General features: G+C 30.7%; 1 long non-coding RNA gene across 1 annotated transcript in view; it reads right to left on the bottom strand.

The window, feature by feature from the left end:
- The window catches only part of LOC148283049 (uncharacterized), a 386,042-nt gene that overhangs the window by 197,887 nt on the left and 161,600 nt on the right, over nt 1-26,555 (bottom strand). The gene's annotated exons all lie outside the window — the stretch shown is intronic.

The following is a 26,555-nucleotide window of genomic DNA, read 5'->3' as shown; positions in this document are numbered from 1 at the left end:
TCGGGGGGGGGGAAATGTTTCAAGATGGGCCGGATTTAGGAATGGAAGCTAGAAACAGAGAAGGTCATTCAAAACGTAAGTTGCCATTTACTTAGCAAAGTGGGCGCACTTAGAAACTAAACGAGCGCCAAAGAAAATATTTTTTTCCAGAACATTCAAGAATTCAAATAACTTAACTAAATACTACATTATTTTATATCAGAAAATCTACCTTGTTATTTCAATTCTCTTATCTTTACACATCTATTTTTCGATCTGTATTTTCTCTGGCGTCCATTTTCAATTTATATAAATTCTTGTTTTTTGTGGGTGTTTTGAAGAACTCAATAGAATCTAAATAAAAATAATAAACTAAACGTTTTTTTTATTATTCCTTTCTTCACAGTTCATTCATTTTCTATGCATGGATTCTCATGACTCAAACGTTGACCCTAATCGATAAATTTGCTTTCGAACACACATGAGGGTTGTGTAAGAAATCTATGCTGTATGTATATATTAATTTATATTAGCTAATAGAACTAAATATTTATACAAATCTTCAATTAAATTTAGGTAGTATACAATTATACTCACTAACAAAGGCATTTTTGCTGTTTTACATTAAAATATTTACCAAAGACGAGAACATCATAGGTCAGATAGTATTCGTCGGAAAATAATCATAACAATTCCTTTTATTTTAAAGCATAAAATTATTATTTTGATTTAAAATGTATTTATATAGCGCTATCTAGAAGCGCTTTATAAAGTGGTTCTATGAATATTAAATACATTTTAAATTTACGTTTAAGTAAAACAATTAACATTGTTATCACATGCTTTGGATTTATTCAAAGCATGTGATAACAAGCAAACCTGAGCAAACCTGGGCCCCGATTACAATGAGAAGTTAACACAGTTATCTTCGACTGTCTATAAAGAAACACTGATATGTGTGTACAAAAATGACTATATTTGCATGAACATTTTAAGTATCTTCATCGGTAACCTTTAACGAACATGTTAAGAAAAAAATAATAGTATTAATTTTCTGCTTTTCAGACAGAAAACTTAATTTTACTTTGTAGATAAATGTTAACTCCCCATTGCGATCGGGACCCTGATGACTGGAGTACGGATAAACGGAGTTCTACTGTGCTTAATAACTGTTATTTGTAATTGACCAATCTATGACGATTATTTACATAATAAATAAATAGAGTTTTGAAAAAAGTAATAACTAAAACGTAATAGTGTAAGGTGCTTATTTAATTCGAGTCTCACAAAAAACTTATAAACGTGTAATTTCAACAAACAAATGCTGTTTTACAGCACAATAACTTTTGAAAATACTACACTTGGTTAAATTTCCCCAATAGTTAATTGCTCGAATCTCAAAACATCATTTTGAGTTAATACAACTTAATTTTCAATAGTAAACATTTTATTGCTTTCGATATTTTCTAAGAACTTACAAAAAGCTCCTCATGCTTTCGTTAACACGATTCTAAAGCTCCGATCACAGTATATCCCAAATGGATTCACTTATGGCTCCGAATAACAAGCTTCAAGTGGAATGAACATTAAAAGAGCTTCAATTTATGTATTTAAACCAATACAATGTGCCTTTGAGAGCTTACGGCCCATACCTAGATTGAGGATTATTTTATTTTTCTAACCATTCATACGACCATGATCGGGCTTTTAAAATTATATTTATATCGATTCTATAAAAGCCGTAAACCAATGGAAAACCATTGAATGTAAATACCAAATTATTAAACAAATAGTTATTTACTGAAAAAGCTGGTTGCTCGTTATTTATTTACATCATTGTAAGTATAAATAAAATCATTAAACTGACAAGTCTAGTACGAGTTTCACAATAATCTATCAGTATATAAACATCAGCTACTGCTTAGTAAAACTGATTTTATAACAATCAAATAAAATTTTGTCCATAAAATAACATAATTCGGAAAAAAAATACTCGGAATATAAGATCATTAAAAAATGCAATTACCATTAAATTTCATTATTGTTGCTCGCATTTTTGTCAACATTACATTTATATAAAGGAAAAAGTTAATTAGAAGCTCTAATCAGTCATAATATACAGAAGTAAAATCGTACCTAATATAATACTGCTTATAATTAGGTACTGTGCGAAATTAATAAATCAATAAAATTTTCCTACGTTATTTGTTATTAATAAAAGTCATTAAAAATATTAAATAAAAACGTAATTAAATAATATAAACATATTAGTCAAATTACCAAACATATGTGAATTATGAATAGATGAACATTTTACTAGTGAAAAGTTTCCTTAAATAACTGCAATTTTGCAAACAAAAGCAGTGAATTTATTTTATTTTACGATCCCTAGAGTATAATTCTAGAACACATATGAAAACACAAATATTACATCTTCCTTCAAACAATTGCACTCAAAAGGGCAAAATATAACTTCATTATATCTTACAAAGTGCATCTCGGGACATCTGACTGCAATTGTCCAATTTCTTTTTATGCATAAGCAAGTATGGAACCTTATGTTTCATCCCCTCAACAGAGGTGACGTATCAGCCCCTATAATATATCTGTAGGGGTAAAGTTTCGTATACCTGCCCATGTTTCAGGTTCAACTTCCACCCTTACTCCATTACGATTGATACGATTCGTTTTTTTTTTCTATGTGATGTTTGATTGTGGGGGGTCTTTTATTTTTTACATTCTTGGATTAATTGAACCACCTCATAAATAGTTAAGTAAAATGGTGTAATCATGTATAAAATATATACTTACATAATTAATAACAAAAATGTAAATGTATTACCAACATTATTATTATTATTATTATAGATAACTTATATAGCGCTATTTTTGTAATCACTTCACTCTCACAGACTCGCACCTCTGCTGAGAGATCATTCCATCCCATGGGGCCTGCGACCGCAAATGCGCGTTCACATTGATTTTTTTTCAAATTGGTCATGGCTCATGACCGTATTATTTTTTTGTCAGCACCTGATTGTGCATAAGACACTGCATTTTTACACCAATCACAGGATAATCTAGTCATTATTTGTTACGTGAAAGCAAGATACTTCGGTGTAAAAGAATAAAATTTCAATAAACATTTTACATCAATCTTGCCGAGAATAAAACCTGGGGCCTCATGTACGCCAGACGAACGAGTTAACCAATGAACCACAAAATGGTCAATGATGACCAATAATATTACTAACAATACCTACCTATTATTGATAAAAACAATAATAAGCTGGACACCAATCACGAATATAAAACAAACCAACAGGATAGAACGCCGTATTACGTGTGTTTGCATAAATACCTCGCTTCCTTTGCATTCATAAATCTTCTCATCTAATTATTCCGATTTTTGAAAATCTTCAAGTGTCGTTGATTTTGATCATGCGATGTCTTTCTCAGTCTCCTTCGTTTTCTGCATCGATCAAAATTCGCATTGTAAATCTTTGTGGCCGCTCTTTCACAGTCCATTCGCTCTGAATGCCCATACCAGCGCAGAACTTCATTTTTGATTTCGATAATAATGCTTATCTAAGCCTTATATTGTTATAATGCACGGCTCTCGATATTTGTGTACTTGTCGTGCATAGATAAAATTTACAAAATCTGTTAAATACCGAATTTTTATAATTAAGTAATGCCCAGCGCTTAATACCAGTTACACAATATTTAAGGCAGAACTTCAAAATACTTAAGGTTAATAACATTGATTTAATTTAAATTTTCGACCATTTGTATGATAATTTAAGCCCATTATTTTTAAGGTACACATTTCTGCGGTTAATATGGACAATTTCAATAAATAAGTCATATTATTTCATTATATTCAAATTCTCATATACCCGAAATGGTCATGAACGCGTGATATCAGATATTTACAAAGATAACGGGAAATTTGATTTGGAATATAATGACGGTAGGATATACTTAGACTGGTATATAAATTATCTGAAATCGAACCTATTTACATAACTTTTACAGTGATTTTAATTTACGTTTTTGATATTTTCGCATTGTTTCATGGAAACATATACCTCTAAGTCAGAAAACTTTGATTTAAAATATAAAAAAAATAGTAATTTTACGCAAAATATCGTACCTAGGTTCATCTTATATTACTTATAACATGTTTTATCGGACTTATAATGTAGAGGTAAGTGCAATAGATACTAAAAAGAGGTCTAGGGTTCAACGAGGATAGCAAAAATAATATTCCGAACAATGAATGCACTCAAGAAAAAAAAATTGTAATTGGGTGTTTTTTTCACAAACAATATGAAAACTATCTATATAATATTATCTTTCTCACTTATCCTCGTTTTCTCTTTATATTTTCTATGAAAAATTAAGAATGAAATAAATCTGTTTTTATCTTTTAATGTTCTATAGATTTTCAAATTGGTAGGTCAGTAGTAGCATTTATTGTTGGCGATTAGTAGGGAGCTTGATATATCTCTCTTATTTTTTTCTAAATAATGAAGTTGTATTTTTTAATCTTCAAATAGACAAAAAGTCAAATTTGTATAAATATAAGTACAGAATTTTAATATAAAAAAATATATATCCTTGATATGCGAAAAATGAATGTAATTAAATTGGTTATTTTTTTTTTTCTTAATTGTATTTCAAAAAGTATAAGATTAATTAATTATATTCCTAAGAGTTACTACATTTCAATAATGACTAAAATAATACATACATTTTTGCTTTAACTACCTATCCAAAACAATAAAGAAACGAAGCAAGTCAAAACCAAATATATCACATCAAAATAAAACAAAAAATTTGATCACTTACTTACAAGAATAAACGAAATTGAAAATCTAGGACTAAGGGAGATATGGTCGTTAACATTACATGTTACGCAGACGATGCAACCAAAGTGACAGAATCAGAAGATGATTAACATCGCATGTTACGTAAGCTTAATCTACTTTAATTAATGAATTACTTATGTCATTTTATTTAGTCGAACTAACGACGCCGTTCAAGCCAAAGTCACTAATCCTAAAATGATAATTTTGAGTTTAATAATTTGCCATTCGAAAGGTAAAATTATGTATTTTAAGAGGCCAACGTCACCAATAATAATATTTTGCTGATTTATATAGCGCCATTTTTTTTTTAAATCCCCTCAAGGGCGCTTTACAATTGTATACTTAAACTTACACTCTAACTAATCTTAAGTGACACATATATTTTCTGATTTAAAATTGAGGGTATAATAATCTAAAGAAGTGAGATTTTAGTTAGGATTTGAACTGACTGTGAGGTAACATGGTTAGAAAAACTTGCATAAATCGAAGTTATTTGATGTTTACCATGTGGCTTTTTTATATTGTATTTTAAAACATAAAAAAACATCTTAAAAATAATTTCTCAAATAAAAAATCATTTTTAACCACAACTTTATAATATTTTTTTCTCATATTTTTATCCTTTCACATACTCTTAAAGCATTTATTGTCCAGATTATAAAAAATCAAAAGTCACTTAATCCAATTTTAGCCACCTTGTCTCACTAAAAAACCTTCCATATATAAATGTATGAGAAGGATAAAATTATCAATGGAACATATTAAAAAGACACAAATAAATTATGTTGTGTACATAAAACCTGCAAAACACAAAAAAATATTTTTCTTTCGTCTCTAAACTTTCAAATTGCGCCATCTTAAAATCAAGTTTATTGAGTTAGTGACTTTTTCCCGGACGGCGACGATATGTAGGTATGAATTGTAAAACTTTTAAATTTAATTAAGAAGTTGAGCCGTTCTGATAACATTAATTGTGTTCAATAGGAAAGCGATTTACAGTAAATAGATCGCCGTCTGGGAGAAAAGTTAGAACTACGTAAGGAACTGGAAAACTTGGGAAAAAATACGGTAGAAGATAAAATTTCCCAACAAGGTGGGAGTAGTGTCTTGGGTTTTCTGAATTCAGAGCATAAACTTCCCATTTTATAGGAGTAAATACCCGACCTAAGTATGTACTACGGACCTTATAGTAGGCAGGTACAGACATTCTCATACTACCTCGCGCTATGAGAAACACAATTCGCCTCAATAATTTATATTTTTGAACCTATGTACATAAATGTAAATTACTAAGGAATAAGTCAAAAGTACTATGAAATTTAAATGATAAAGAAGCTTGTATAGCTTTAAAACTGGTCGGTAGAAAAAAAAAGTGTTTAAAAACGAAGTTGTTCTTATTTATTTTATGATAAAGATAAAACTTATCCACTACCTAGGTATGTTTATTCTATAAAGCAACGTGATTTCTATTATACATGTACCAGAGGCGTGCGGTGGGGTTTTTGATTAGAGATGCAAAAAAATTAAAGACAAACTAAATACCGTATACATATGATCAGAAATAATAATAATAATTTTATATACGTGGTGAAAAAATGTAAAAACAAATCAACCAACTTCACTAGATACTACCTACTATAAATAACTACAAATAATTATGCGGTTGTTATATTTTATTTGACTAAATCGCAGTGAAATCAAAATAGATATTATAAAAACATGACAGTAAAACTTTTTTCTTATCGCAAATAAACTAAATTCTTAATGTTATATTTGAATTAAATTGTACGATTCGTTTTGTATTCTTACTCAGTCTCAAAATAATCATTTTAATATTAAGTTCAGTGTCACAATATTATCATCGAATGTATTGGGCTGCGCAGATTGCTTCTTCAGCCTAGTAAGAATCTTAATTTGCGCATGCGCGCGGATCGCAAATTTAATACGGTGCTGGAAGCGAAATTAACATTTGGTTCCTTCGTTCTTTGGTTATATTTGATACGAAATCAGCCAGTACGCCCTGGCCAGTACGCGAATAATAACGCTGACAATTGAATGCGCGTGGAGAGTAAGTTGCCTTTTTAATTTTTAAGGCAATAGTAAAACTCCTTTGCAAGTTATCACGATAATTAATAATATTATTACAACATCTAAACGTTAAGTATTCTGACTGATTTTTAGTTCATAATTTATAATTTGTTATAAGCAATATTTGGCTTAATTTACAGGAAGCAATGGTTTCATGCGATCTATGGACGGACCGCGCATGGCATCTACCTAGAAATTTATTATAACATTTGCATTGCATAAGTATAACTACACTGTACAGGTTTATATGCTTCCATGCCTATCTATGATATTGTTATTATTATGAATAACTTATGCAGTGTCATTTTTCTAACATAATACCTTAAAAGCGCTTTACAAAGTGACTATGAAGATAAATTTTATTTTTACTATAATTTAAGTAAAACAATTTATTTTGTCTTCACATACTACGAATTGATTCTAATTATTTAAAAAAAGGGGTAGGGGGTTAAAAGTTCCTTTCGAAATATCACTTCACTCTTCTGCTGCCTCAAAAGGAGCTGGAGGTATAAAAACTATTCCTATGGCAGTAGATGTTGCTGATCTAACCAAAAGATTTCTGTGAGCTAGTTCATCTGATTATATTATAGGTATAAACGTTTTTTCTGTGTACGTATGCAATCCCAACACTTAAAATTAACATATTTTTTCCCCAATACATCGTTACTTTATTCTTTCCACACCCAGTGATGCAAAGGGCACTGCATTTTTAAACCAAATGCAGCTTATTTTAATCATCTGTTACAAACAGGTTAAATGATCAGTCCTACGCTTCAGCTGCCAGTCCAGGAACAATATAATATTGCAGTTTAAACAACCTTTAAATCATTATGATAAAATTATAAATAAACTAATAAGAATTAAAGGAATATAGATGTTCAAATATAGGCAGAATGGTGAATGTTACACAGTGTGTAAAGTGGCCACTTAAACCAGCCATTGACAGGTCATAAGCCCTGTAGATGCCTAGACTTCTATATTACCTTTTCTTGAATGTTCTTCATCTCTGTTGTAAAATGTTAATAAAAACAGCTCCCCAGGGAGTTGAATCCAGTCCTTGTCTACAAAAATTTGGACAAACTCAAAATATTGTTAATAAACTAATCAATGAAACTTTTTGGTTTAGTTTTACTTTTTATTATTTTGACCAACCAGTCTTGAAGATGCCTACTTAGGCGAAAGCGCTCGTTGGTCAAAATAATAAAAAATAAAACTTAACCAAGAAGTTTAATTGATAAGTTTATTTATAATTTTATCATAATTTATGTGTAGATTAGTCAATTCATCACACGACTTGGAATTTTTTGGGATAGATCTTCCGGCTTTTCGTAGATCTCTTCACGACTAAACAGTGTGGGATGAAATTGGATTGGCATGGTTTAGCTCAAAGTTTTAGGTCTTTCGTTTTTTTTTATATATTGTATACAATTATTGTTTTGCCCTTGTTTGTCTTTGCCAAATAGTTTTATGTTTTTTTTGTTCAGTTTCTTGCATTTATGTTTCTTCATGTAACTGTTGTCATTGGTTTAGGCCGTATATATAATAAATAAATAAACAAACATTAACTATGTAGTTTTATCAAGAAATACCAACGAAAAACATCAACTTTTAAATCAATATTAAATGTTAAACCTGCCAGAAATAGAACCTCAATCTTAAAACAAATGCCTATTAATACATGCATATTTTATTATAAACCTTTATTATAATGTTAAAAACATCGCATGTTGCGTTGTTAGAAGTTTTCTAATATGAAAGAAATTGTGTTGTAATATGTTAATATTAAAAGCTTCCTAGGTGGTTAAATCCTGTCCTTGACTACAAAAATTTGGACAAACTAAAAACGTTGTTGATAAATCCACCTAATCCAAGAAGAAGTATACAAATTGATAAATATTTTTAGGCGTTGCCTAGTGTGTAGATGAAATAATTCAATCATATGAATCTCACCCGCAACAATAAAGGTTTCAGCTCTTGAACTTCACAAACGCCAATGCCCTGTGGATGCCTAGACTTCTATATTTCCTTCTCTAAAACGTTCTTCATCTCTGTTGTAATATGTTTAGTTAAAATGAACTACTTTTTTTGCAAAGCAAAACATGTTGATATTTTATTTATTTTTATAAACTTGAGTTCTCATTATTTACTCAAATATTTTATTATTTCCACAAAACTTCCATTTACTTGATGTATTTTATAAAAATTATCGAGAAATTCCATAAATGATCAAAAATTTAAATTTATATTCTTTCACGGTTTTTGATCAACCCTCTTTCACCCTAATGTCTCCCTCTCCTAGAATTTAGGTGTAGAATCGGAGAAAGTAGAGGGTGGTACCTAAACAGCAAAAAATGTTTTATCTTTATGCTCTGAGAGCAGCCAACAATGCTCCCTGCGCACATGAGCCCAGGACCTATATTTCCCAACATCTTTTTTGTCCGCAATTTCACCCGTCCGCGTCCTTTCAAAACAGAATACTTTTCGAATGTAGGCAACACCATTTTTAAAAATCCTTTTAAGCGAAACAAACGAAGTCTCGAAAATGCTTCAAGACTGAAAAACGATGTTGCCAATTTAAAAAAGGCTCGATAATAATTCTATATTTTCAAAAATGTTCCGGAAATACTGAAAACACATTTATTTGCAAAATATTGTTAATTAATTCCTGTACCTAGTCCAATTTTGTTAAAATGACCCCATATAAATCGTCCGTTAATTTTTATTTATATGAAGCATTTATTAATATGAATTAACACTGTTAATTAATATGATAGGTATAAAGTAAAATTAAGTTTTAAGTATTATTTTTTTCAAAGCTTATTTACCTATATTACAATATCTCTTAACTTTTAATTTCATTTTGTTTTTAGTTTTATTATTATTCATTTAAAAAAAAAAATCTGTGTTGGTTATACTGTAAGAAATTACCAGTCCGTCTTTAAATCATATAATATACCTTTGTATTTTAATTTTGTATTTATAACCAAAATAAGTATTTATTATTATATTTTTTACGCGCACCTAGTGATGCATACAGCACTGCATTGTTGCTCCTATTACAGCAATATCACGCAGTGTATTTTACACCAGTCCGCGGCGTTAGCGCATAACTGCGCTGTCGGAAGGTTGTGCTTAGGTTTTCTACAATTGTTTAGAAATTATTAATGAATGAATATCGAGCCCATCTCAGATAAACTACGATAAAAACAACAAACTAATTAAATAATATTTTTGTAGTTATTCAATAGATTAGTTAACTAGATTCGATTTAATATGATTTTGTTGAATAAAAAAAATTATTATTTCTAGGTAAAAATTTTAGGGAAGCATTGGTCCCATCCAATTTATGAACGAACCGCGCATGATATCATGTACTTTTAATGATTTATTTATTTTTGCACAATGTAGATACATAGGTACTAGAGCACATTATGTATTATTAATGAGGATTTCACTTTATTTATTTATTTCTACAAAGATACTTATTACAAAAAAATAAAACGTATCCCTTACTCTATGAGACCAAGAGCCATGTGCTGAGTAAGGATACAACATAATGGAAAAAGGAAGCATGCAATGAAGAATTATGTCAATCAATTTTAATAATTATCTAGACAAGCTTAATAGTACATAATTATACGCAATGTCTCGCAGCAGTCTCCTGCAATAGTCTCTTTCCTTAGTCAAATTTAAATCTTGTACGCTTCTGAAAATGGCTCACGTTTTGGAGAACTTAAAATAATCATCCAGGACATTGGACACTACAGGGGCTTTAAACTTTAGCATGTTTTATGTAAAAATGTCTGATTCGGAAAAAGTGACAGATAGGTATGTCATTTTGCCATCACTCTGCCGAATTATTTCTTAGCTTTCTTAGCTTTCTTAGCTTTCTTAGCGTACAAAGTAAAGGGTGAGTGGAAGAAATAATTTAGTTAAGAAGTATTGGGGAAACAAACACGTGGTATTGTGTATTTGGGGAGTAAGATTGCGGCAGTTGTGTTAAATTAATTTCAAACAACTGTGGTAGAGTTACTTTAGTTCTAAATTAAAATTTGGTATAATTTACAGCTCTCTACCAGCCGACGCGTGACGTCAGAACAAACTTTTGAATTAAAACATGAAAGACTCTTAATAAAAGCTTTGCCTTGTAAATAATGCAAAATTAAAATCTCGTGAACTTTTATTGTAACTAATACTTCTTAGCTCGATACAAGGTTTGACATATTACTCTTATTTAAAATGATGTTGTATTTTTTGTAAACGTTAAATGAACATTTTCAGATCGGATTTAGAAAGCAAAATTTGTTTAAATATGTTGAATTTCAATACAAAAATACTTATCCTTGACATGCAAAGAATAATTATACGAATGAAAGTGATGTCAATTTCTCAGTTAATCTGTATTACTGTATAAGAAAGAAAAATGAAAATAGAACTTATCACAAAAAAGACAGATACGTTATTCTGTGGCCGATGTTTGTGTGAAAGAGACAAAACAAAAGGAGAAATTCGTCCAATCAATCGGTTATTGTCAGTAAACCGGAGTGCACGCTAGTTATATTACCGGTGTATTTATTGTTCAAAAATTATTTTGCTTTAACAGACCTAAATAACATAATATTTTTTTAATAAATGATGGAAAATGAATTAATTAAAAGCGTGTCTGTGTTTTTTTTTCAAATGTCTGAACATCAGAATATTCTGTCTTTTGGTAACACGATATTACATCACCGCGTGTTAAGTTAAATAGATAAATGTCAAAGACTAGACGTAGTAATTTAAAAGGAATTGGTAAATCTAGTCAAGTATAAAGCGTATGGCCTGATTTGCTGGATAAAACAACAATTTTAACTTTTTCATGCTTCAAACATTCACAATTATTATTTAAAACTAGGCAATAAGTTTTACCGACAATATTGAAATTTATTGCTAATGAGATAGAAAAATTTTTTTAGAAAGGAATTTGGAAGTCTAGGCATTTACAAGGTTTATGATCCATCATTGGCTGGTTTAAGTGGCCACTTTGTAACATTGACTATTATGCCTATGTTTAAATATCCTTTTTATCTATACAAGGTGTTCTTTAAAACCTGTCACATCCGAAACCACGATGATCAGTATGGGCAAGAAGACATATTAGCATATTTAAAAAAATATTTTGAACGAAAAATTTTTTTTAAAGAAAAAATTTCAAAAAACAAATGGTTGCGTACTTCTGCAGGGGGAAGCGAGTGGGGCGCCGCCGCGCGGTTGACGGTATATAAGACTCCCCCCCCCCCTCCTCGTATCTCCCCTGCAGAAGTAAGCAACGATTTGTTTTTTCAAACATTTTATTTTTGTAAATTTTATTCGTTCTAAAAATGCTCATACTGATCATCGTGGTTTCGGATATGACAGGGTTTAAAGAACACCCTGTATAAATATGTGTGTGTAATTGACTATACCTAAGAATTGTTTTTTATGTCAAAGAGACACTACCAATCAGGTTTTTGAGGGAATTTTTACATGTTTTGGGCTGATTTGATCATGTTTAGTCAAAACGAAAAAACAAAAAAAAATGCATTCACTTTTCTAAATGTAAATTTATTTGAATAATGTTTTTTTAACCCAATTAAGTTGTTTTAATCGCTTATAGAACATTGATTAATACTAAATTATATTAGTAGTGGCAAAATAATGTCGTAAAATAAATATGTTTATTTCAATAAATACGCAATTTAATTTGTAATCAACAAGTAATTAATAAACTATTAACATTCAACACTCGTAAAACGAAAATGATATTTTATTAACATTAGACTTCATAGTTATTTGGAAAAACCAAACATAGGCTTAAACCTACATAATATGTACTCAAGAAATGAAAACTTATACTTATTTGAATAATTCGACTAGATTTTTTTGTAGCTATAACATTATCATCGCCGTTTTCCTAGGAAACCACTTTCTAGTCACCGTTGCGGCGGCTGTCCACCGCATCACCGTTCACTACGGCCGTCAAAATACGGACACTGCTGTCCTAGGAAACCCTAGCTTGAGAGGCAAATACTTTTGCTATTCGAGAGTATAAGGTCTTCATAGTACGAGTATCAAGCCATTGCTCGAGGGTTTCTAGCCCTATAGGTTGTCCCAATTTAACGCCTTAAATATTGTTTATGAAATCCCTACCCAATATTATTTTATAAAAATCTATTTAAATTAAAACTTTGTTTTAAAGTAGTAAAATTTGTTCTATTTGTATCTAAAACACTTTTTCAAGAACTGCACATTACAAAAGTCCATAGAGTTTAGATCTATGTAACCGAAACGAATGCAAATACAATTTTGATACAATTAGACAGATATAGTACTTAGCAAGTCGTTAAAGATATGAAAAAATTAACGACACGGTTGCACTAAGATTGAAATCAGTGAACAATATTTACATTTTTTAATAAATATAAAACAATTTCGTTTTTCACCACTTTTTTTTTTCTACCGGCTGGTTTCAAAACTACACAAACTTCTTTATCAATGTATGATTTACTAATAATGACTAATCGTGACAAAACGACTTGACTTGTTAGCTCAATACGTTTTTTATTTATTTTTTATTTAATAAAATATAAAGTTACATGTTAACAAAAAGAAATACACGATTAAGCAAAAGTACATATACACAAAACGAAACGAAGAACCATACCAAAAAAGAGATTTTATATTTAGTAAACACGAATGGACAGTGAAAAAATGGCTAAGAATATTTACAATGCTAATGTTGATGGATGCAGAAATAGAGGAAGACCGAGAAAGACATGGCATTACCAAATCCAACAAATACTTGAAGATGGACATGTCAAAAGTTGGAATAATCGGCACGCGTGCTTGAGAAGATGTATGAATGTAGAGGAAGTGAGATATGTATGCAAAGATATAGTGTTGTGGCGTTCTATCCTTTCTGCTTACCCTTACGGGGAAACGGCGTGATGGTTCGTTGTTGTTGTTGTTGTTAAAATAAAATAGGATAAAATTCGTTAATTAATTAACCCTTAATGAAGAAGCTTGTGTAGCTTTGAAACCGGTCGGTATAAAAAAAGTGCTTAAAAACAAAGTTGTTTTATATTAACTTTTTTATAATTAACAACCACACATTTAGTGATTCCAATACGAAATTAAACTATTTTTTTATTTTTTTTTTATTTTAGTGTTAGATTTTTTGTAACTTAAGACACTTTTGTTTGATTCCAGATTAATTTAAGGAGATTCAGGGTCTTAGGTAAAAGATAATTGTCATAATAAAATCTGCAAGGCCGAGAGACATAAGTTAAAGTTAAGAATGAGGGGTTGGGAAGCGATGATATAGGATAGCATGTGCACCGGTTGTAGGCAATAGAAAGAATTGCATTCAGAAGGTAAACAATCTAATTTAAAGTTGAATGTAGCAATCCAATCATGTGAGCAGTGAATTTATAGGATTATAGGGGATGTTTCTACTTAGAAGGGGTGGATTTAGTTTTCTGAAATGAAAACGTCCAGTCGGGAATAGTCGAATAACAATCGGAAAGTTTCCCTTGTTCTTGAAATTTATTCAGATATATTTCTAAGCCATTTCATGCTGATGTAAGAAATAACAATGTTTAAAAAATTCATATAATTCATGAGAAAGTAAAATCGTTTTGATAATTAAACGTTTAGTTGAGAAATAGCAACTCAACAAGATATTAGAAATACCCAGGTTTTAATTTTATCAACTTTAACAATAGAATAGAGCCAGACCTCAGGATGAGTGTTTTCAAACCGATGACTTAATTATTTTCTACATGAAAAGCTGTAATAAAATTTAACAGTTTTAAACGCGTAAATATGTTTTCAAAAGTATTCTGTGCAAATTTTATATTTATTTAGATAATTCCGTAATCTGCCAACATATTTTGAACATTCAATCAAGCATTCTTCGAACATATTTATTTAGTCATTTTATGACTACGATGTATAAATAAAGTGAAAAAGAAAATCGAAAGGAAATAAGTCCAACTGGTAGTGGGGGTCCAACCTTGCTTGGGGTACTAGGTTCAATTCCTGGCAGGGTAGACGTGAAATATTGATTTTTAAGGAGTTCTACACTGCAATGTTGCATAGTTCCTGGATTAGCATCTGAAGCATAAGACAGAAATAGTCAAGATGCGATAAAATTGTAGCACTGATGCAGTGCCCTATGCACCACTAGGTACAGAAAGGGGAATAACAATAATAATGATATTATTGAATAGAAATGTACAATCCTTTAATTGACCAAATAATTTAGTTTTTAAACCATTTTAGCTAATTATATATGTGTCAGAAATTTTAAGAAATTCTTAGGACCTCCGATTTGTTAGTCGTTGATATTACCACAGGACCACAAGTATTTTTTTTGTTTTTATGTGACAAGTATTTATTTTATTCTGATGCTTTATTTGACACTTATTTATTATCTTTGAAGATTTTTTTCCATAAAATATAAATGTTGATTTGTTATATTTATGATAGATTTAATTAAATTTAATAATTATAATAATAAAAATACGTGTATAGTTTTATTCTACTTTTATTTATATATTTTTTTAAATATTTTTTTTACCAGTGACCGGGTTTCGTCGTGACCGACATCGTCAGACTATAAGATGTCGGTCACGAGAAAACCCGGTCTCAGGTAAAAAAAATATTAATAAAAAAAATATAAATAAAAGTGGAATAAAACTATACACGTATTTTTATTATTATAATTAAAATGCAGTTCCGTCAAGAAATATCAGTAGAAAAACTCAATATAAATTTAATAAAGCCAAATAATTTCTTTGCCAAACTATTAATTGCTTTATTTTTTTATCATTTACTAATTGAAAATCTGGCTAACGTTAAAAAAATAAAAATATTTTTAGTAAGCGCCCTTGAGGTGATTTTCACAAAAATGGCGCTATATAAATTATCCAACTATATATATATATATATATATATATATATATATATATATATATATATATATATAAGGATCTAAGGTATTTTTATTCTTGAGTTCTTTTTTTAGTAGGTATATAAAATCAACGAAATGGAAAAAGTTACCAGGCGACATATATAGCAACTTTACGAAGAGCCAATAAAAGTTATTTATTCTTATTTTTATTAAATAAAAATATATCGTACACACATGTTATTTTGGCATGATTCCTACATAGTTTAAATAAACATTTAAAATACGAGATTCTTTAATAAAAAAATAAATATTGCCTCTATTGTCAAGTTGCTACATGTGGCATGGTGATTTTTGATTTCCAGCGACGATATACATAAGAATTATATTTTATTCAATAATGTATTTACATTCTAAGTAGTTTTAAAACTTATTTACTAAGTATTTTAAACGACTTTTTTTACCATCTCAGAACAGGTTGTAAAATAATTACCAACCACACTTGTAATATTTCAAATGAAATTTAAATAATATTTAGCTAAAACCAGTTGTAAATAGATACTTAAGTCTAGACTGATTAACGCTGATTTTTCACAACAAAAATATGAAAAAAGTTGGGAATTTAAAAGTAACGAAAAAAAGGTTTTTTTTATTTTATGTTCAGTAAGATGAATAATACAGTTCGGTATGTGAAATGTGAATGAACTTTAGACTCGACTCGACTCGATTGCCACTTTTAAATAAAAATCCTGAAAACGAAAATCGAGTTGAAATACAATGTCACATTTTTTAAAACAGACATTTTTCACGTAAAACTTGCTTAAATCTTATGCTTTTTCATGTGATAAGGGGATATATTATCTTTTAAGAGCTTCATTCAAAATGGCCATATTAAAACACCGGGGTCATCTAATCTTTTCACACTTTCGAATATATGACAGCAGGAATTACCATATTTGCTTGTTCTGTACAGTTTAGAAATTGAAAAATATACCCTTTTACCATCCCACTACCGATTTTTCGTAAGAGTAGGAAGTAATGTGTATATAATATATATGTATGTATCCACATACACACGTTTAGGTACCTAATCAAAGGTATGTTGGTACCTACACAATATAAAACCGACGTAAGTCAGAAAGCACTCAAGGTAATTGTTAAGAACGTTTATGTTCTGTCAGTGATTAGAATGTAACGTTTATCTTAGGGTAGCAACTCTCTTGTTATACATTATGCATAAACCTATTACATATGTAATGTATGTATGTACCATTAATGCATGATGTAACTACATAAGTACCTGTTGTCAACTTAATATTAATTACATAATGGTAAATTGTATTGTTAGTCTCAAAAACTCAAAATTTATTATAAATGCAATTTAAATCCCGTTATTTCTTGATTTAAATTAGTATTTTTTATTTGTTTATTTTTATTTAATTTTCTTTTAATTAGGTAAACATTGCTTTATATTTTACACAGTTAGACTTAACTCTAATGGACCAGTGAAGTTTCCATATTATAAAATAATTATATGTAAGGTTTTTAATTAAAGTACAAAAAAGAGAGGGAAAATAAACATATTTAGAAGTTGTTTAAAGATTAAAATTAAAGTAAAAAAAATGAAGAAAAAATGAATAAAAATGAATCTCATGGCTTTTACTAGACAATAGTTCCACTAGAATTAAATTCATACAAAATTTCGGAGTTTAAATTAGTGATAAAACGAGTAGTAGATTGGCCGGATACCGGATATTCGGCGAGCCCCTAAAACGGATAGAAGGATATTCGGCCGCTGGATATCAAAAGTTGCAAAAAGATCAATGTGAGGCCTGCCAACACGGTTTATAAATATATTAATTAAATAATTATAATGGTTTTTAGTATTTTTACCTCAAGCGCTCAATTTATTTCCCGCAAATATATTATAGTAATTTATTTTTTCTTAAAAACCGTTTTAATTTGAGGGTTTTCCTAAAGCGTATACAGGATATTAAATAATGTTTATATGCAAAGAAAGTCAATTTCCAAAATATTTTTATGAAATTTTCCCAGTTAAATGAATATTAAGAACCATCTGATATTGAGCTACTATCCGCTATCCGGCCAGATACTTAAATTGGGCCGGATATGCTGGAATAGTTACCGTTTATCCGTTTCATCTCTGGAGCTCAATCACAGATAACTATCGACATGCTAAAAAACGTGCTAAGTATTTGAGCGATCACCACGAACAATCATGAACACGCTGAAGTTAAAGCGGTCGCGTTGCAAAACGCCATAGATAAGTTCCGTATCCGTAGTCCGTGGTCAAACGTCAAATCAAAAAAGTCAACACGCGTGTAATCTCGTGCCGGTTTGTTATTTCGTTTTCAAGTTACAAACAATTACTATGGCGACTGCTTTTCTTAACATTTGGCTTGCCGACCGCCGGCTAAATGCATCGAGAAAAATTGAAAGAAGGCGTGTGCGAGATTCAACCAATCCTCTTGAACTGACCGAAGTTGAATTTCGTTTTGCAACGCGACCGCGATAACTTCAGCGTGTTCATGATTGTTCGTGGTGATTGCTCAAATACTTAGCACGTTTTTTAGCATGTCGATAGCCATCTGTGATTGAGCTCCTGGTTTAGTTTACGAACAAGGTCGGCAAATGAGGGCTTACATTTTTTTGTTAAACATATCTCAAAAAATTTTGACTTATTGTACATATTTATCTTTCTCTCCATCGTTTTTGCCTTCATCACTGAAGATGGCGACTGCACTCTATCACTATTTTTATAATCTGCCTCTGGGTAGTCATGTTCTGAGCAGACCGAAGAGCATCAGCCACTGAAGACGCCAGCGTAAAATTTACTGAGTCGCTCCATCGGGCAGGTGACCGACCTCTGGATCTTCTTCCCTCAACCCCGCCCCTCGCAACCAGGTTTTCAAGGCTGTCTGGTATTCTCCCGGTGATGTGTCCAAAATATTGTAGGATTTGACTTTAGCTTATAATTGACAGTCGATTCATCTTTAGCTATTGTACATACATCCTGCCTTTTAAGTTTAATTTAATATGGTTAATGTTTATTCAATCTTTTTACAATTTAAAATCAGAATTTGTAATGATATTACTTTAAAAATCCTTTACAAAACTGTATTATCATTTACTTAAGGCACTTTTAGCCTCGAAATCCGAAAATGCATTTTAGTTTAATAAACCGTATAATTTATTATCTTAATAAGATGTGTTTTTTTTCCAGTGAAAAATTTAAATAGAATTTATGTAAAAACGATATTAGAATTCAAAAATTCTTTAGTTACATATATTATTTATTAATTTCCGGCCGTACTAGTTGGCTTGTGGAATTGATGTAAAATCCTTCTAGAATAATCTCCGGTTAAATCAGTTCTATTTGCAAATGCTAATTTACCCAAGCGACATGGCCGCCGGGAAGATAAAACGAAAACCACAGCAATAATAGGCTTACACGTATCTAGACAAGTCTGAATAGGAGCTTTACACTCATATTTACCAACGAACATGTAGCTAATACAAACCGTTTGTTCTTCCAGATTTTACACGTGCGGAATACTGTAATGCCGGCCATTTCAGGGCGCGACAAGCTTCCAGAACACCCACGGTCCCCCCTTCTCAATCCCGGACAAGATGAAAGGAAATTTACTGACTTCGTTATCAGAGCGGCAGCCCTGAATGTTAGCGAAACCCATTACATTACAAGCGAGCCAAATTGTCCCAACCACCAACACGATTCCTCAATAAAACGCCGTAACGACGCTGAAATACCTTGTAACTTACGACGTTTTAAAAAGACAATTATTTTACACTTACGACGATATAATCTTATAAAGTTGGATATTGTATACCTAGGCTTTCGTGATAAAATGGTATAAATATATATTATTCTCCCCGTAATATTTATTGTAAGTATTATAGGTATTTCGAATCTCCCGCATTAAAACATATTTCGTTTCATAGTGTCAACCTATTTTACGGATACAATTCGGTATCTACATTTGTTTCCCCTAAATTGAAAACGATCAAAGTAAAAGACGTGATTGCGTACGAAGGTATAAAGAAAAAGCTTTTAATTCATATCAAACTGCAGTAATAATGTACAGGAAACTCGTGATAAATGCTTCATTTCCTTTTTATTGTGTTTTTGGAATAAAAAAATACAACCGGCGAAGATCTGAGATAACTACCACAGTAAATGGTGACATATTGATAGATTTGTTTAATAAAATAAATTATTTATCCCAAGGTACTTTATTTTTCTATTTTAACACAAATAAATAGATTAGATTATATTTACAAAGGGAAAATTTGCTTTAAAAATTTCTCAATAGTTATCTGCAAAAGAAGTATCAGTATTTTGGGTTTTTAAAATAGTATTACGTCATTTGTCTTAAAAATGAGATTGTAGATGGACTCGAGATTAGTGTTTAAACTCTCGGGATGGCTATTCTCAGTCTCGGGTAAAAACCCTGAAAAGGGCAGTCGAGAGGAGGTAGGTCCGCCTTATATTGTAGTAGTTGGGGTGTTTATCTACCATATTTTAGGTCTTGGTTTGATTCCTGGTACGACGGACTTGAAACATTAGTTTTAAAACTGGATGTACAATGCAAGATTCCATTGTTCCTGTACTTACTCCTGAAGCGTAAAACCACTTGTTCATTCTTCCTTTAGTTAATAAATGATCGAAATACGCTGCGATTGTAGAAGCGGTGTAGTGCCTTATACACCACCGGGTACGGATAGGAAAATTACCGCGATGAATCAACACATTTTCAGGTGTGTAAGTTGATACCTTTTTCTATTTTGCGGGTGGGTATAAACAATGATTAGCAGTACGATTGGAACCCATCGAAGGGAGGCATCAACCCCGGGGAGGAAAAAATCGCTTATCTGGTAGGACAGAAAATGTGGGAGGGATGTTGTAAGTAGGGGTGAGGGATAAGGGTAAAAATTACGAAACGCAAAAATAACCTTCGTTTTTCTGATAATGCAGTACATTTAAGCTCTCTCTACAGATGGTGCCTTTAAAGGGAGATGAGACTTGCTTATTTCAAATTCAAAAACCTGAAACATGTGTTTACTTTTACATATAACCCAGAATATAATATAAAGGAAAGTTCACAAAAATAGACGATACAATAATGTAATGCCTAAGGGCTAATGTATTATATCTTTGAATTTAATCCTAACGTTTTTTGATCTTGGTATTATTTTAATTCGCATAAAAGATTGACAAATATTATTTATAAGAAGAGAAAACAAAAATTTTGAAGTTTATAGAATTTATCTGCTCCGAAATATCTAAAAGAACTATGCATTACATGTGAGCTTTCAGATAAACGTATTCCGCTTATATCAGCTACATCTAAGGCGATAGGAAAAGTTATTATACCTGTACGCAACCAGCGCACTAAATTCGATGAAGCGCATTTGCGGTCGCGATCATGCGAATGTGCAAGAATATGGCATGGAATACTCTCCCAGCAGAAGCAATGTTACGGAGAAAACTTAAAATGTACTTTTATATGTTTAATTAGATTTTTAATGAGGAAACAAAAGTAAAGCCGTTATTGATACTGGTGACATTTTTATAATTATATAACCATACCAAATACCTACTACTTAGTCGTCTTTATCAACAGTTTTTTTAAATACTCGCTTTTTATTAATTATCTGTATACACTTGCAAGGTTTTTATTATTAGGAGGTTTCATGAAATTGAACCAGTGTACTGAACCAGGTCTCTGATTTTATTTACACACAAAGGGCATTTGCATTTATTTAGACATTTTAATAATATTGAGATACTTACAGCTAAATATCTTATTCTTCATCATGTTTTAATGGATCCTAAGATATGTGTTACAGAAAGCTAATTAAAGAGGGATTTTTCAAATTGACCTCATACAAAAAATATCGTACAGAGATAAACAGTTATGTGTGTTTTGTCCATTTTTATAAGATCAAGTGATTTTATTACATGACATGTTAAAGTGATTTTAGACTCGAGTCGTGCAATCAGATCACTAAAATACACATTGATATTTTTCCATTATTAACGTGTTTATTATAATAAGTATTTTTGAAAGCTTTTTTCAGAAAATATGTGAAATTTTAAAGCCTTTTAGTACCAGATTTAGTGACAGTTAGTGAAAAAATTGTCTTGCTGGTTATGCGGGCTTTAATTATAATTATGATGGCATTCTTACTTTGAAATTATTATATTTTGACTTAGGACTTTTTGAATGCTCACTCTTCAATTATTGGTCTCCTGAGATGACTAGGTCCCGCTGTTCTTTCATCTCTTGTGTTGTCTTCCAGGCAGACGTTGTCCAGGTGGGATTTCATTATCTGCAGCATACACTAGTCTTTTGGTGATCATTCAGCCCACATGGTCCCTCCAGTATCTTTTTCTGGATCTGCTCCATCGCCCGATACCATCTATTTCACACATGTCTCTAATTACAGTATTACGTATTCGGTCTTCAAGCGTTTATTCAGTAATGGACTTTAAAACATTTATTCAGCGGTTCGAGTAGCCCTCTGCCCTCAAGCGTAGCGCTTCCACAGCATGGGTATGTAATGATGAGTGCCTTATATTCCGACCTAGCTTTCAATAGGCGTATGATTATTTTTCTATATTACTTTGTTGATCAGTTTTCGGATTTCGGTGTAGGTACATATCGCTATGACTGGAGATTTCTTAATATAATAGCGTTTTTACTTATTTTTGCAACCAATGTTTAGTTGACTTAACTAACTCAATCACCTTATAATCAAAACCGAAATCAATCTTGAAACAATACATAAACCTATGTACTTTTACAGTACAAAGTTAAATGTATCAAACATAGTAAAATACTTATTTTTTTGATGCCCAGTGAATAGAATTATGTTAATACACAGTTTTAAGACACCAAATATATTTTGGAATGAAATTTGTATTCGGCAAAATAACACGCATTTAACTATCTTGAATTATAAATAATATATCAGTGTCATTATAAAATGCTAAACCTGATATTTAATTTGCAATCTATGCATTTTAATTAGGTTGGTGTTATCATCAAAATAATTTATAATGTTTTTTAATTCAATAATAAAAATACGTCCTTGGACTCCAAATAAACGAGGCAAAAATATTTTTTAATCAAAAAATGTCATATGCATATCACACTTAGTTCCACCACCACTACGGTAGACAACTACTCACACCATCAATTTCATTATAAATTAAGAGGAAAATTAAATAAGCATATATAAAATGATAATCAAATAGGTAGTTGCCTAGTATATTGTACATGCCTACAGCTTTATCAAAATTCAGGGTAGGTCCTTTTGTTTTTGTCTTGATAATTTATTTCGGAATGATAATTTATTAGCTGCACGTGGCAGCGGCTTGCAAAACAAAATTTTGATGATCTAAATATATAGGTATTAACTATTTAACCCTTTTTATGTACCAATTATTATAAATACTATTTGCTTATCAAAATTAGTTGAAATATTTTTCAGTTAAATTTTTTGAATGTAAAAATAATACGAATTGGTTTTCTTCAGCCTCGTTGATAATAATCGAGTCCTGAATTCTAAAAAATAATCAATGAGGGTCTAAATCAACTATTTCATTTTTCACGTAACTATTACCATTTCCTGAAATGTCTGTCGGTTTAAAAACGCACGTGTCTCTTCGTCGGGGTGTTCACTACATCAACATGAACGTAGATACTTTAATGTTTTGAAGCTATTTTTCATGACAGTTAATGTTAATTTAAGTTAAAAGTAATAGAAATATTGAGAGAAGCAGATATTTGATTAATTTTATTATTACATATATCTTTTTTATTTTTTATCTTTTTAAACTTTCTATTCTTTTTCATATCTCGTCTTTAGTGTAAACAATTGTTTTGGTGTGTGGATAAGTGTCCTACACTTATATACATACAAAGAAATTGACAATATATTTTGTAAATACTGTTAGTTTACCCAATAAAATAAATAAATACTAAAACACACCGCTTTACCTTCACTATCACCACAGAAAATGAATTAAGATTAAGTAATAGTACGCTTCTTCGAATTGGTCTCCATTCTATAGGACTCGTATTGACCATATCAAGTCTGTCCAACACCGTTTTCTACGAAACGTGGCTTGGTTACTCGGATTGCAAAGGGGTAATATTTTGAAGTAGAACATTCTCTTAATCTGTATTCATTGGAGAAACGAACGGAGATGGACCTTATATACGTTTTCAAAATACTTAATGCCATTTGTAATGTCCGTTTTGTGGTGTAGTGGTCAGCGCATTTGCCTACCATGCGGTCTCGAGTTTGATTCCCGGTATGGTTGACAACAAATATTTATTTAAAAAAATGTGTTTTTACAATAGAATATTTTATGGTCCCAGGACTGGCACCTGAAGCGTAAGACCGATGATCTTACCTTCATGCAAACAGGAATTCTTTGGTAAAGATCTTCCGGCATTTCGTAGATGTCTTCGCCATTAACTCAGTGTGGGATGAAGATGGATTTAAATAATTTAAATCGTATTAGTAATAGATCCGAAAGTGAACTATCAGTTCCAGGATGCAGAACTAAGTTTGCTCATAGACACTCCTTATATGTTGGTCCAAGATCCTTCAATCTTCTAACTAAGGAACTACAAAACATTAAATCACTGGTACAGTTTAAAATAGGTTTGAGGTGTTGGATTAGCATGGGAGGAACAGATAGACGCATTAAAAAAAAAAATAAGAATAAATGCACACTGCAAATAAATCATGTCTTCGTAATATCAGCATATATGTTAATTGGGTTTTTTTTTATTTTTCTTTTCTCTTCTTTTCTTTTCATGTCATGCTATAAACTTTTTAATAATTAAAAAAAATAATTGCCCACGCTCAGACGCTGAAGTCTCTGTGGGCATTTTTTCCAATTTATGTCATAGCTTAATTTTACGAAGTATTTTTCTAAAGTGTATTTTTTAAATTATATTTCTATGTAAATAATATAGATATGTATGGAAAAAGAAACAAATAAAAAAAATATAAAAAATTGACATAGGTTAGCGAGAAGTCATATGTTTATCGTGTTTTTTAAAATATCGTATACCATTATTTTATTGCCCTTGTTTGTCTTTGCTACATCGTTTTGTGTTCTTTTTGTTCAGTTTCTTGTACATACATTTCTTTATATAACTACGGATTGCTCACCACATACCGCGCACGGCATTTGAGAACACAAGTTTAAGTTTTTACACGAAAAAATTGCTCGTTGACGTAGGGGAAAAGCTGCTCGAAGGCGCTCTCTATAATCTGGTGGTCTTAGCAACTTTGAACTGAAATACGGAAATCCAGAAGTAAATAATATGCACTTCATTAGATTGAGAAAAAGAGATAAGTTCATTCTTCACTGACTGGAATCAAATTGATCGGACATGATAAATTCGCCGAAACGATTACAAAACTATTTAAAAGCCATGAAATTATTTTTGGGAGCCAACAGATCTGTCGTAACAATTTTTTACATAACTGCTGTAATTGGCTATAGGCCATATATTTAAAAATCAAATAATTATACCTTCCAACGTACAAATGTTTACTTACAAATGTTTGACAAGAAAGTTTATACTATAAATGTAATTAATTTTATCATTTATGAAAAATACACGTATACTTTTTATGTAAGAATATATTATTTGTTTAAGCCACACATGCGTCTGTACATGTTTTTGTTAGCGATAACGTAATTGTCACAAAGGGTTTTCGAAAAAAATATCTCACAATAAGATCGAGTGATAAATGATTATTTATTCCGCTGAATAAATAAGAAATAAAATTGCGAATGGTAATGGCGTTAGATCAAGACAAAACCTATTTTGGCGATCGTGATTTCTGTTCATGACTTAATACAAAGTGTTCAATTGCGCCGAGACACTTAAATTGCAATGCGCATGCGAAAAAAACAAGATTTTTCGTGCAAAGCCTGCTTATGTAATCTATTCCGAACATTAGCGCGCATACAGAATTTTAATGAAAATTTGTAGCCTACTATTTTGAGAACAATGGAGTCTAGAAATTAGTAGTGACCGACCGAAGTTTCAGTTTCGGTCAAAAACTGGCCGATTCACAGCCGAAACCTGCGGCTGGGATGCGTGAGTGAGTTAAGTTCTCTTATCTCTTCTAAGATCTTTTTTTTAAATTTTTAAAAAACTTTTTTGTTTTTTATTTTTTGTTTTTGTTTTTTTACAATATACAAAAATAAAGGTTTCAAATCTTTAACTTCACAAACATCAACAGACGAAAGAATTGAAGGAATATAGATGCTCAAATATGGGCAGAATGGTGAATGCTACACAGTGTGTAAAATTGCCACTTAAACCAGCCAACGACAGGTCATAAAGCCCTGTAGATGCCTAGACTTCTATATTACCTTCTCTTGAATGTTCTTCATCTCTGTTGCAATATGTAAATATGCATAAGAGGTAAAACAGAGTATTCAAAAAAATAAAGGATAATTACACACCAATGAAATACATTTTAATAGTAAAAATAGTAAACAAAAATCCCACAAAGGCATGGCCTGTTCGTGGGTACACAAGAAAATGTTAATGAATTTTTGCTCCTATAATAAATAGACAGCTATAATATTTTTGTGCAACATG

The sequence above is a fragment of the Micrasema longulum genome, unplaced genomic scaffold (genome assembly GCF_059751315.1).
Source record: "Micrasema longulum isolate JH-2025_06_02 unplaced genomic scaffold, ASM5975131v1 h1tg000266l, whole genome shotgun sequence".
In the NCBI taxonomy this organism is placed as follows: Eukaryota; Metazoa; Arthropoda; class Insecta; order Trichoptera; family Brachycentridae; genus Micrasema; species Micrasema longulum.
The sequence above is the reverse complement of the archived record's forward strand: the minus strand, read 5'-3'. Positions and strand labels throughout refer to the sequence as shown.